This window comes from Tursiops truncatus, chromosome 1 (genome assembly GCF_011762595.2).
Source record: "Tursiops truncatus isolate mTurTru1 chromosome 1, mTurTru1.mat.Y, whole genome shotgun sequence".
NCBI classification, from domain to species: Eukaryota; Metazoa; Chordata; class Mammalia; order Artiodactyla; family Delphinidae; genus Tursiops; species Tursiops truncatus.
In genome coordinates, this window is record NC_047034.1 from 64517227 (window position 1) to 64529948 (window position 12722).

At 44.6% G+C, this 12722-nt stretch overlaps 1 protein-coding gene across 4 annotated transcripts in view; it reads right to left on the reverse strand.

Moving 5' to 3' along the window:
- Positions 1-12722, reverse strand: part of PBX1 (PBX homeobox 1) — a 282866-nt gene that overhangs the window by 146674 nt on the left and 123470 nt on the right. The gene's annotated exons all lie outside the window — the stretch shown is intronic.

Consider the following 12722-nt stretch of genomic DNA (forward strand, 5'->3'; position numbering starts at 1 on the left):
CCAGGTTACTCTGGAGAACAAGTGACATTGCCTGCTGAATACACCAGCAATGCCCCTCCTGAACCCCAATCATTCCCTTTTTCAAAGATGAAGGGCCTCAGCACACACATTTCTGAGATCATAGTTGGTGAAGTTCAAAGACTGGCACTGTGCTTTGACACAGAAAAGAAAGGGATTTAGAAAAATAACTAATCAACAAGGGAAAAGAATTGTCCTGGAAGCTCTGCGTCATTCTGCCTTTCCCCTGAACTCTGTAGTCTGCAAATCTTACTATTCTGGGCATCCTAGTGGAATTTTAAAAATGCAGAGAGGCAAGAGTCTCCTGAAAAGGCCAGAAGTTGGATCTCTCCTCCTCTTCCTTTATTACTGTCCTTTTTATAAATTTTAAACAAATCCAGGGATTTGTACCTCACTGGTCCTAAAATACACCTTCCTTCCTGAACCCAAAAGGAGTTGGCTTTTGTCGGGACATATTTCAAGACAATATCCTGGGACCGCAGAGGTGCTCAGGAAGACACCATGGTAGGGTCCCAGCCTTTAGAATAAGTAAGGAGCAGAAGGAACCCACTAGCCCAGGGAAGACTCTCATTTAGAGGGTCTGGTGTTACTGTTCCCAAGCTTATAGATTCTCTCCATTATCTGATTATATGTGGAACTCGACCAAAACACAAACAGAGCAAAAAAGGCAGATCAGTGGGCATTAGGTATTACTGCTACATTCTACTACTTCTCAACTATCAATTACTGCAGATGCTACAACTACTACTATAACTAACAGGTTCTGATGCCTGCTCTGTGTGACGCATCATTCTACACTCTGCACTAATCCTCAGAGCTTCTCTTACTCAAATGTACCAACAATATTATTTTGTGAGAGACAAGATCCTGTCACAGGTTAGTACCATTTTTCTTTATACATGGATTTCATTCCCATTCCATTCAAGGCTGAATATAAGGATGTCTGAGTGTGTAAACTAGACAAGTGCAGGAAGAGAACTTTTCTGTTAAAAACTGTCAATAAGTTGAGGAAATAACAAGAGAGGCTATATACTAGATGCCTTGGGACAACCAAAGATACCTTCTTTCTATAAGGAACAGCTAGTCTCGTGAGAAAAACCAGAAAAAGCAAAAGAAAGCTCTACGTTATAAAAGCATTCTAATGAAGTAGATGACAAATCACTGAAGCAGAGGGAAGTGGGATGCCAATTATAAGAAAAGGTATATACAGGGTATATCCTTTTTTGGAGAAAATGTTAACACCCTTAGCAAGATAGTCTCATGTGAAACAATCAGAGAAATACCAAATAACTGTATATAGCCAGCTGTTACATACAGTCGTACAAATCTGAAGAATCAAGAGAAGAGAAGATTCAATGCAAGTTGTAATTACTGGAAAAAAAATAAGAAGCAGCAAAGTTTGAAGGATGGATAGAGACTCGATATACAGAGAAGACAAAAAAGCATCCCAGGAGGAGTGGGGGGACAGCAAGGCAACCAACTTGCCTGGAAGGTCTGGACCCACGAGTGAGAAAGAGGAATAGGGAAAAGGACGCAGGGAGAAAGACTGTCCCCTCACCTCACCAGTGGGCACCACATGCTAACGTCAGACTTGGAGCAGAGTCCAGACCACGGTTGAGCGGGCCAGCCAACCTAGGTCCTTCTGCTCCTGTGGAAATACTGAGGATCTCTGAAAGCTTAAATGACAATCCCAAAATCCCCCGAATGTGGACCATCTTAAGGACAGGGTTCCTAGTGACATGACCTCACAGGCAGCAACTAGATCTCAGAGGATGAGGTTGGGCTGAGGAACATCTTCTATAGAAGAGCTCCAGAGAAAGACCAAAAGCTGCTAGAGGTCAGGCCTGTGCTTCAGCAAGAAGCACTTTCCAAGCTAAACGAAGGACAACGATGGGCATGGATTAAGGTCCTTCTAACTCCAAAATTCAGTGATTCTGTGAAAGCTCTGAACAGGAGTGTGAGGCATACCACAACTCTTAGGTGACTGCGGTCCCCTGCAAGAGTTTCCGAGGCTCCCACTGACCCGGTGCCTACAATATAAACATCCAGCCAGGGTGGTGTCCTTGCTGATGTGACCACCACTGAAAGCAAAGAGACACACTTTAACATCAGACAAGAACAGCCCTGTTTGGGTAAAAGCATGTGAAGCTGCTAGCTTGAAAACATTAATTTCTTGGGTGAAGTTCTTTGCTGGATCCTTGATACACAGGTATTGTTCTGTCACTACCTGCAGAAATAACGGTAAAACTTTGGTGCTTGCGTAATGTTTTATAGCCTGCCCACACTTTCATTAGTATGAGTGTGTTTCATCTTGATAATAAATCTATGAGGTGGTATTATCCCCACACCATAGAAGAGAACATTAACACCCAGAGAGGGTAAATGACCTGTTCAAGGCCACACAGCATGTAATCACCAGAGCTAGATGAGGGCCCCTATTAACCAAGTCCTCACAGTTTTACTAAATGCTTGCCATGTGCAAGACACGGGGCTGGCCACCACCAGGACACAAAGATGGGTCGTAAAGGTCACAGGAACCCAACACAAAGGGAAAGCACCTTGCTCATGGAACCTGGTCACCTTTCAGTTCACTTCCCTTCACGTCACCTAGGCTGGCTGGACTCCTGCCGTCGTCCCATCTGAGGCCGGGTCTCCCCCTGGCATGCTCACCTTTATTACGTCTCCAGCACAGGCTCTGTACTGCTTGACAAGGAGGTAATAAAGAGGACCACTGTCAGCCCCTCTCCCTCCCATCTCACAGCAAAGCCCCACATCCCCGGCAGTGGGAGAACAGCTAGGCACTGGCTACATAAAGTGGCAGGGAATCTTCTGGGGCCACTAAGGCAGCCGAGTAACATGAATCATGAACTTCTCTCCCAGGGAACCAGAACACCCCTCAGCAGTCCCCAGTGGAGAAATCAACAGAGCCCCCAGCTCCCCCAGCATGCCTCCCTGCTTCTCCATAACCCAGCAATCAGGGCATGTTCTGCTTCCTGCAGCCCCGGGGATCCCGAGCCCCTCGGGAGCTGCCAAGGCTTTCTGATGTACAGGCTGCTGCTAATACCGTGTTATTAAGCACACATTTGTCTCCACTCCTCTGCGCACGCCTGCTTCCCTGCCTGAAGAAAAGCCACACATGTGCTCGCACAGAGGGACACGGCGGAGGGCCCTGGAACCCACAAAGGGAAATCAGCATGCCAAGGGTTAAGCACACCCTGTAATAAGCATCTCTGTTCCGGCATGTGGCGAAAGCCCATTACCTCCTGCCACATTACCTCATTCATTTCTTATATGCGGATGGTTTATTTTCCCATGAGCACCCTGGCTCTCAGTATTAAGTCCCCTCCTTCGCCTCTATTTCTCTATCCATCACATTTAACACTCTGACAGTAACAGTCTATAATGTTTCTATTCTACAAAACCGCTCTGTCAACTCCGGGCTTCCAGAGCAGCAACTGAGGAAAATAAATAACATCAACGCCAGGGACGACAGCATCACAGCTCCCTTTCTGCTGGGCTTTTTTTTATTTTATATTATTCTAAAAAGGGAACAAAAAAAGAAAGGGGATGGGGGAAGGTAGAAGCAAGGAAGAGAATTTCCTTCTCATCCAGTAGACAGACCTGAAGGGGTAGGCACGGCATTTCCCTTCCAGGCAAAGAAGTGATTTCCCCTCTCTGCTCTCAAATCCCCTGACCACCCCGTTCCACGTTCATGGTGGTTTATGGAAGCACTGGTATTTACTGCACTGCATTCCCTCTACCTGCCACCGCAGAAGCAAAGCAACAACGTCGAGTGGGTACAGGGCACCCCATTCACAGTGTAGAGTGATTCATAAATTCTTGTCATCTTTCTGGAAAAAGAGTCCATGGAGGAGATGCAGGCTGTCCACAGGTCTGTAACCTTTGTTCTGGGGAGACACCCAGGGAACAGAGACTCTGGAAGCCAGGAGCAGGTAGAAAGGTAAGAAAACATTAACTCCTGAGAAAGAAACCACTCTAGAAAGCTGCCCCCTCTCCCTATTCCTAGGGGTTTACCAAAACTGGGTTTATTTCATCTTTTTAGATATAAATCACTTAAAAACATGTTATCTTTCCTCTAGCTTCTTTAAAAGATATCCGGATAGATAGATAGATGGATAATCTTGAACGTAACTTGGCTTCCTCTTCAGAACCCAAATCATTCATCATTATGAATGCCAATTATCACCCAGGCCCACTGCTAGGTGGGAGTCTGCAAGCCTGTTTTACGTAAACTCCATCTGCTGGGCTTTTTATAGTTATGCTGAGCCTCGCAGAGTTTCCTCTTCTTCGTAGGTAGTACAGTGTTATAGTTCACATGGCTGTGGTACCAGATCCTGGGAGCCGAAGCTGACCTCGATTGATGGGTTGTGGGACCTTGTTTCTGATCCCCTCCCTGCTGGGTCCTCACCTGTAAAATGGAGACAATCGTGTTTCCTAGCTCCTGGGGTGGCTGTGAGGATTCCCCGAATTAATACCCATGAGTGTTAAAGACAGTGTCTGCCAGTAGTAAGTGCCCAGTACATATTAGTGATGACCATGCATATATTCTAGCAGGGGTGGGGAAACCAGACAACCATCCAGTTAGAATCATGTTTGAAATAAGAGTCAAGGGGTTTGGCGGGGTTGCGGGGGGGGTGGCCTTTGGGCACTCTGTTGAGTCAATTACACAAACTGATGTGCTCGGAGCCTTTACTGGGTCCCGTAGAGGCCTTCTGTGCCAACGCCCCCTCGCTTCACATGGGGGAGGCTGCCAACAGTGGGTGCTGAATGGTGAGAGGTATCAATAACTACGGCGAGATTCATTCAGGATCAGGAAAGAACGAGGGGACGGAAGACAAAACGAGAAAAACAACTAAAGGCCTTTCACTGAACACAGCCAAACACAATTCTGTGATTCCTTCTATCCATCTCCTCAGGGCTGTTTCTCAGAGAAAGGGAATACGAGGTACTGTGTATGAAACTGCCTCGAGAGGTATGAAATACTCTGCATCATTCTTTTGACCAACAGGACCATTACTATTACTCAGCTTTGCACCCAAGAGCAGTTAAAAGGCACCCTGTTGTTGTTTTGTTTCCGTGTTATGTTGAATTATAATTACTTCACAATGTTGTGTTAGTTTCAGGGGTACAGCAAAGTGATTTAGCTCATGTATATGTATGTATACATACATACATATATTCTTTTTCAGATTCTTTTCCATTATAGGTTATTACAGGCTTTGTATATACTTCCCTGTGCTATACAGTAGGAACTTGTTGCTTATCTATTCTATATAACAGTAGTGTGTATCAGTTAATCCTGCACTTTTAAACCTAAAGGTATTCAGAGGTGGGCATCTTGCTTTCTCCCTCTGCTGCTACATAAGGGGTCGTGGAATTTCTTTTTTCCATCTCAGGTGTGGTAGAATGGAGAAAAGGACAGGTTCGGGGCCTAACCCTCTCGATAATGGGTACCATGGGGATTCACTCACATCCACCTCGACTGCCCAGACCCACTCCCCACCAAGGGGAGGTCAGACTCCAGCACATCTCGGCCTTACAACTACGCCTGCATTCCAACTGAAGGGGCCGATGAGAGAAAAAAGTTAAGACCAAGTGGGATGGAGTATTTCTGATACCCGGAGGCAAGGAGGAACTGGTTCCCAATACTTCATTTTTTGTCTGGTTCAATTCTAAACACCACAAACAACTTACTGAGGAAAGATTACTTCTGCTTTTATGACGTTTGTGTGTTGCAGGGCAGGGCGGGTGATATAAGGACTCTACTCAGACTAACTGACTTTATTTCATTATTTTATTTTTTTTTTTTAATTTATTTCATTTATTTATTTATGGCTGCATTGGGTCCTCGTTGCCGCACGCGGGCTTTCTCTAGTTATCGTGAGCGGGGGCTACTCTTCATTCAGTGTGCGGGCTTCTCACTGCGGTGGCTTCTCTCGTTGCAGAGGATGGGCTCCAGGTGCGCGGGCTGCAGTAGTTGTGGCACGTGGGCTCAGGAGTTGTGGCTCCCGGGCTCTAGAGCTTAGGCTCAGCAGTTGTGGCGCACGGGCTTAGTTGCTCCGCGCCATGTGGGATCTTCCCGGACCAGGGCTCGAACTCGTGTCCCCTGCATTGACAGGCGGATTCTTAACCACTGTGCCACCAGGGGAGCCCTGTTTCATCATTTTAAATGATCATATTTCATTAGTGCCACTCATAGTATTCCTTGACACTTTAATCTTCCTATTTTGGTGACAGAAAGGCAAAGGTGAGCTCATGGCACCAAAGGTGTCCCCCCTAGGGAAGGAGTGAGCCTTTCATATAATTTCTTTCCAACAAATTAACATTGAGAATGCCTATGTATAAAGAAGGCACTGGAGGGATAATACATAGGTAGGCACAGTTCCTGTGTTCAAACGTTTGTAATTTAGTGAAGAGAGAGGAACTTAGGAACAAATGACTAAAATTAAAGGTTGAATAAAGGGTTGAAAAATGACAAAATACATGCTAATAAAAGCTATAGGTATTTGTTATAGGAACAAGGTAGAAGGGGTAATTAATCTGAATGGGGGTCTTAGGAGAGCTTCCAGATTTTCACAGAAAGAGTGATTTTGGGGAGGCTACAGAGCTTTCTTTTGGTCATTAAGCGTTCAGCTGTTAGAGTCATTCAACCTAGGTTCAAATCCTTATTCTGCCAATTCCTACATGGGTCATTTAGGGCAAGTTATTTAACCCCTCTAAGCTCAGTTTACTGGTCCATATAATGGGGACAATGATAGTATAGGCCTTACAGCTTTGCAGGGAGCATTAAAAGAAATAATGAATGTAAATAACACAGTGTCTGTTAACCCCTAAGTTAGTAGTAGCTATTTTTATTATGATTATCCTTCCCCAAACCCTATGAAGTAGGTGACGTTATGATTTCACTTTCAGTATTGAGGAAACAAGCACAAGACAAATTAGGTAACCTGCCCAGTGTCACATAGTACACGGAGGATCCAGGACACAAATTCGGGTCAGTCTGACTCCAAAGTCCAAGTTTTTCTTTCCCATTCTATTTTATTCTGATCGACTGCAAACTCTGACTCCTCACAGAAAGGAGGCCCCAGAAACTTGAGAGCTAAGTCTTGGAATCACCTGCAAATAAAGTATGATTCTAGGAGATCACACTTTGTCTCTAGGGAGACAAAGTCAAATGAATGTCAGAGATGTAGCCCATAAAAGAAAGTGAACAATTATACAGAAGCAATCACAATATTCTATGAAACTAAATAATTTGCCCCAATTTGGAATGAACGAAACTCTAGCCAGCATCCAAATTCCCTCCCTTTCCTAATTTCCTTGCTTTTATTAATGCCAAGCCCATCCTCCCAGGTAACCAGATTGGAAAACCTATAAACACAGATACATAGAAGTAAAGACGGATGACATCTCAGAGCCTAGTTCAAACTTGCATACAACACAGCAGAGGCTTCTGTGACAACCCTGGCAAAGCCTCATTTCTGACAGTTACAGGCTTAAGTGGGCATCTGTGACCACACCTTCTGGCTATTTGGGGACAGTTATAATTGTTAAACAGTTTTTCATTTCATTGTACTGAGTCATCTGTCATCTCAAAAGTTAATAAATGAATTAAATGATTCAGTCATCCTTGAGTCGTACCTATCCTTCAACCTCCTTCTCTAGGTGGTCATCAGGCTCTGCTAATCTCTCTTTCAAAATAGCCTGATCCTTGTCACTCCCCAAAATACCATTCGTTTATTTAGACCCCGTGTCCTTTTGTCTCCTGGCTGAAGTTCCTGTCTTCAATCTCTCTCCAGTCTAGTACGCCCTGCACATTTTCACCAGACAGAAGGTCCTTAACTCTGGTTTCAGCATATGTCATCTGTGCTCAGGGAACCACTGGGCCTCCATTTCTTACCACTTATCTAAACCCTTCTGCTGGACACACAGTGCCACAGGATCAATAACCACCACATGGGCCTCATTTTACCCACTGCATCCTCTTCCCAATATTTCCTCCAATTTGGTCTAAATGACCATTTCAGAGGACAGTCCCACAAACAGACCATGCATATAGAAACAGGTGTATAGAAATTTTATGGAACATGTCTAGGGCCATATAACCACACATGGATGAGCCAGGACTTGCTTTTCAGATTCCCTGTCTAGGGACATCAAGATAGGATATGGTACTAAAGGTGCCTGACTCTGCAGAATGTTGGGATCAGTGGGTAAGATGGTATCTATAGGACTCCCTCGTTCATACGATGAATGATTATGCAGCACCTACTATAGGCCCAAGCCTGTCCTAAAAAATTGGGAGAAGAATATAAAAAGACAATAAACTCAAAGTACTTACAGTCCAATGGGAAAATAAACATGTAAAAATTAAAATGATGTGCAAAAAATAAAATTACAAAGACTAATTAATCTAAGTCGTATATCACCTTGAAGGAATATACAAGGCAAAATGAACACAAAGAAGAAATATCTAACACTGGATCGGAGTACTCGGGCTAGGATTTGCACAATTAGCAATAGTTTCACCATGGGGATGGTAGGTACGGGAATTCCTAATAGAGGAGACGATTTCTGAAGTATGAGGGAAAAAAAGTAGCAGGTTTTAGGTATTTGCAGCCTGTGATGAAATAGAAGAAAATGGTAGGAAAGAGCCCTGGAGAAACTGACAAGGGCTAGATCATAAGGTTAACGTAGGTTACACTAAAGTCTTCAGGGTTCATCCTGAAGACTTCAGCCTTGCGTCCATCATACCTGCACACTCAATGATGATCAGATTTAAAGCATACTCCAGAGGGTATGCCACAGAAACGCACAATTCCCAGCAGGCTATAAAGCTACGTCTTCTCTTCCACTCAGGAAAGCATATGGGACTTCAAGTGAGTGAAAGTGACATTTTTATGGTGATAATTTGAATTAGTTTAAAATTTTAAATCATTTGCAAACCTCAGGTCTTAGACTGTTATTAATATCAAAATTACTTGTGACATACTTCACAACCGATCATGGCACAATAGTTTTGAGATTCAGGACTACAGCTTTTGACATTGGGACTGCCAGTGAAGAATTCTCAATAGGGGGACGGCAAGCAGGTTTGCATGTTAAGAGTGTCATGGTGGGCCTTAGAGAGGATGGATAGTGAGAAGATATTTGAGGCAGAGATACCAGCTAGGAGGTCAGCTGTCTGGGTGAAAGACATGAGGGCCTGACCTAGGACAGTGGCAGATGGAGAGGACACATGAGATGGGATATAGTTAGGGTGTGTTTGTTTCCTTTTGTATTCCCTCACCTGGCACCAACTCTGGCATAAAGCATTCAATAAATTTTTACTGCCAGAATCAACACAAATTGGCTAATGATTAGATGGGGGGCAGGGCAGGCTTAGAAGAAAGAGTCTAACACAGATAGGAGGTTTCTGGATTGGGCAGATGAAAGAGAGAAGGAACAGAGGAAGAAGATTTGATGTGGACCAAGGGGCTGAGGAGGTCTTCCCTGGATGTGCAGAGTTTGAGGATTCTGTTGAATGTAGATGCAGAGATGCCTGCTTGGCAGTTATACACGCAGGTCTGAAACTCATAGCATCAGTCTGGATGGAAAACACAGGTTTTAATTTACCACTTGTTCAATAAATATTTACTGGATATTTGCTTTGGTTCAGGCATTGTGCTGTTCAATGGGGATGCAGAGGTTGGCAAGAAAGAGAAGTCCCCTGTCCTCAGGGAGATTACAAGTAGATACATTTGCGAGCCACAAGTATTGAGGGGATAAATGGAGTCATGGGCAACGGTGGGGAATATCGCAGCGGTGAGTCGAAAGAGATGCACCCCTGAGGTTTGCTATGAAGCAAATCAGGATGAAATGGAAATCAGGAGAGGTGAGAGTTTCACTGAGGAAAGATCATTAGTAGTAAATACAGCATGAGTCTACAACTGAAAAGAGTGTAGATCGGATTTGTTAGCTGGGAGCTCCCATGTCCTGGAGAGGCGGAAATCTCACCTCAGCAGAAGCATAGAAACTTTCTAGAAGTTAGAAATCTTAGACTCAATGGGAGGTGGAGGGGGGAGGTGCGTAAAGCCTGGCATAGCCCTACCAGAAGGCTTCACGGAAGTAGGACCTGAGTCAGGAGGTGCAGAAGGTACACTGGACAGTTTTAGACAAAATCGAAACAGAACATGGCACACGAAAAGGGCTGGCCTCAGAGAACGCTGACCTAACTCTTCTGAAAGGCAAACAGGGAAATAAGATAACCTCTGATTAGCGACTGGTTGCTAAAAGAAAGGTATTGTGGTGTTCAGGGCAGTAGATCTCCCTCCTGGAGTCTATGGTCAGATCAGTTCTTCACTGGCTCCGTGATACTCAGGAAAAGGCCTTGCTCTTAACTAGCTGGGTCTGGAGAGCACAAGTATGTGAAAGTTGCAATGGAATGACAGATATACTAAGTGAGAACACATGAGAACAGCTGAAGGCGCAGCTCTCCCTCTGTTCTACTACGTGAGGCAGCCCTAGCTAGAGGTCAAGGAGAAAGAGTGGAGGCAGGGGGCAGGGGTGGCAACACGGGAGCTCTTCTAAGCAACGAAGGTAGCGTAAACATCTACAGAGTAAAGGAGACACCTACCTGAAGGATGCCATACAAATGTCGCACTTCACCCTCAAAGACATATGTCCTGCTCTACTAAATGTACAAGACCAACAATTTTTGGCATTTCTCCCTGCCAGATTTGTCCTCAGGTCCTCTTAGGTATTACGGTAATTGTAATACCTCCGTGATTCCTCTGGAGGCACCCAGAGAATAGCAGGCCCACCCTAAGGACCAGGTTAAAGCTACCATGCTGCCTTCCTTCCCCCAGAGAGAGTCTGAATTGCAGGGCTGGTTCAGAGACAATGCTTCTTGTAGCTCCAAGTCAGATCTTACTGGGAATATAAACCTGCCGTGTTTCAGTGCCAGTGGGGAGGGCCCCTAATCCCACATCTTCTCCCCTTCTGCAGAGACCTCAGTACATACACAGTTACTTTGGCAAACAGAGGTCCCAGGAAGGACCCCAATCACACAGGCACCCCTCTGGGGATTAGCACAGTTGGGCCAAGGCTCACAGACGCCACATGCTATGGTGAAAAGAACCCAATCTGGGTTTAGTCTTCATGCTACAACTTACTAACTCCATGACTTTGGGTAAGTTACCTAACCTCTCTGTGCCTTGGTTTCCTTATGTGAAATTAGAACATAATTAAAATGCTCCCCTATAACACATGGTTGCTGTGAAAATTAGGTAAGTTAATGCTCCCTGAAAGGTCTTTTGATTTTAATCTTATTTTTAAACACGTAATACATTTACAATATAAAAACACATCCACGACGTACATATTATGATTCCCATATGCTGCTGAGTCTTGGGCCCAGCCTTGTCTCCATTCCCCCATCCCCACCTCACCGCTAGCCCCTACAGGTAACCATTTTTATTCCTTTCTTGTATATCTTTTCAGTGTCTTTTGAAAGGTTGTTTTCAGTGTAAAGTGCTCTATAAATCAGTGATCATTATTGCAGTAGGAAAGTGGGCTGGGAGGGGTAGGATGGGATGGATGGTTGTGTTATCTACAAGGGGCCCCATCTCCTCCAAGAAAACCTGCCTCATTATTACCAGAATCAGACTGATCCCTCTCATTCATTCACTCAACCAACATTTGGTGAGTGCCTACTCTACTCAACGTACTGGGGCTAAGCATCATCATAATTCTAGGAATCCTAGCGAAGGTTAATAAGTGCATCTATGGTACTTTTGAGTTACATCATCCTCACTCACACTTACCCTCACCCTCATGCTATTTTTCTGCCTGGGTATAAGCTGCCTATGGCCAGTATACCATATAAATTTATATGACCATATACCATATACATTTTTAGTATTTCCAATAGCATATGGTCTGGCGCACACAAATACATATAGTAAATACTCAAACAGACCTGTGTACTTGAGCCGGTATGGGCAAGAAGTCCCATTAGATGATTCCGCCATAGTCAGACAAGCAATTTTGGGTTCAGCAGCCTTTCTACCAGCCCCTGAGAAAATCCAAGATGGCCTGCAAGTCCTGGGGTAGGCTCTGGACCGGGAGGATACTGTAGCCTCAGGTGTGGCTAGATGAAACCGAGAGAACGGTCTCCAGGTTCTTCCTTGGCAAGTAGAAGTGATAGAGCAGGAAAAGCAAAAGGAAGGGAGCTTAGAGCTGCTTAAAACATGGTGAAAATGACCAAGGAGAGAAAATTCATCCTCACAAGGAAATGTTACAGGCCAGCTGTTCTCTGGTGTGAACTGTGTTGCATCAATTCACAACACAAGATATTCCAGCAACTACTGCCCCTGCCCAGACAGGCAAAATACTTCCTTTTTAAGATCTAAACACTCTCAATCACTTTCTAGCACATCCTTGAGGTGCCCTTCAGAACCCTCTGCATTCTTAAGGATTCCTCCTCATTTTGCCACCATGTGGCTTTGCGACCTTCAACTATAATGTAGTGTAGCCTCTCTGTGTCTCCACTGCTTCCTCTGTAAAATGGGGACGGCAATTCCTGTTCTCCCTGTGTGGTGCTGATGGGAATCAAATGGGTTAACATATGATTCAGGTGTGCTATAAAAACAAAATGTATCACTGGTATTAGAATAAGTATGAGCTCTGATCTGGGGGGAAAA